Here is a 1,498-nt window from a genome sequence, read left to right on the forward strand (position 1 = left end):
TCCATCCCCCCCATGCCGCTGCTTAACTCTCAGCCTACGCGGCATCCTTTAGGCGGCTGGGCCCAGGGCGTGCTTCCCACACGACACCCCAGCTCTGTCGCTGGAGTCAGTCAAAAGGCTGCCGCCTCGAAGAGCGCCTGGGATGCCGCTGGCCACTGAGGGGCACGATTTTAGCGGACAGCGGTGGGCGACCGGCGCTTTGCACGCCCCTGCCGTGGGAGGGGAAAGAGGAACCCCGTGACTACTCTCCTCAAGTGGCAGCTGGGCTTACGGGTAAGTGGGGGAGGCCCAGCTGCAGCGGCAGAGGCGGCCAAGGTGGGCCACCCCCCCGCCGTGGGATGGAGAGGAGGAACCCCGCCAGCTACTCTCCCCAAGTAGCTGAGCCACGGATAGGAGTGGGGGAAAGGCCCAGTTGCAGTGGCGGTGGCGGCTGGGCGCTGCGGCCGCCTACTGCCGGGGAGGAGGAGGAACCCCGCCACTCCCCGGGCAGCACGGGGCTTACGGCAAGTGGGGAAAGGCTCCATGGGCAGCTGGGCGGTAACTGCGCTTGGGTGGGCCGCCTCTGCCGTTGAGGAGGGAGGGAACCCCGCCACTCTCCCTCAAGCAGCGCCGGGCTTCACGGGTAAGGGGGGAGAAGGCTCACGGGTAGCCCGGCGTGGGCGGCCGACTGTAGCTTCGTGGCAGCCGCCGCCGGGAGGGAGGGAGGAACCCCTCGCCACTCTGCTCAGCGCTGGGCCACGGGGCTGGCAATGGGGGGGGAAGGGCCCAGCTGGCAGCGAGGGGCCATCGCTGCCAGGCCGCCCCGCCGTGGGGAGGAAGGGAACCCCGCTGCTACTCTCCCTGCGGTAGCCGCTGGGCTTCACGGTGGCAGGGGGAAAGGCCCAGCGGCAGCGGGGGGGGCGGGCTGGCGGCCAGTCACTTCCCCTGCCGTGGAGAGGGAGGAGACCCCGGGCTTACTCTCCTCAAATGGCAGCGCTGGGCTTCTTTACGGTAAGTGGGAAAGGTGCGTCTGAAGGGCAGCGGGCGGCTGACTGGCTGTGGGCCGCCCTACCGCCGAGGAGGAGGAGGAACAGCGCTACTCTCCCCGCCCGGCAGCTGGGCTTACGGGCACCAAGTGGGGAAAGGCTCCAGCGGCGGCTTGCAGCCAAGGCGGCTGCTGTGGCCGCCCTGCCGTGGGGAGGTGGAGATGAACCCCGCGCTACTCTTCCCCGGCAGCTGGCTTACGTAAGTGGGGGAAAGGCCCAGTGACTTACTGTGGGTAAGTGGGAGATGCTGCTTTGGGTGAGGAAACTTTGTGGGGGGACCATTCTGTGGGCTTTTTTTATTTTTAGGTTTGAAGCTCCACTGCCGTCCAATCGCCACTTGCCAGGAAGCTGCATGGGGAGTTCGGGTCTGGGGGGTTTCGCTGGGTTGGGTGGGAAATGAGGCTGGGTGGGGTGGGTTGCAGGGACTTGCGTGGGACGGGGTAGGGTGGGGGAGCGGCGCTTTGCGGGCGGAG

At 67.8% G+C, this 1,498-nt stretch overlaps 1 long non-coding RNA gene across 1 annotated transcript in view; it reads right to left on the reverse strand.

Moving 5' to 3' along the window:
- Positions 1–488: 488 nt before the first annotated feature.
- The window catches only part of LOC125435113, a 14,143-nt gene continuing 13,133 nt past the window's right edge, over positions 489–1,498 (reverse strand). The window contains exon 3 of the long non-coding RNA XR_007244855.1: positions 489–518. This is a non-coding gene — a long non-coding RNA (uncharacterized LOC125435113). The remainder of the gene's footprint in view (positions 519–1,498) is intronic.

Source organism: Sphaerodactylus townsendi, linkage group LG06 (assembly GCF_021028975.2).
Source record: "Sphaerodactylus townsendi isolate TG3544 linkage group LG06, MPM_Stown_v2.3, whole genome shotgun sequence".
In the NCBI taxonomy this organism is placed as follows: domain Eukaryota; kingdom Metazoa; phylum Chordata; class Lepidosauria; order Squamata; family Sphaerodactylidae; genus Sphaerodactylus; species Sphaerodactylus townsendi.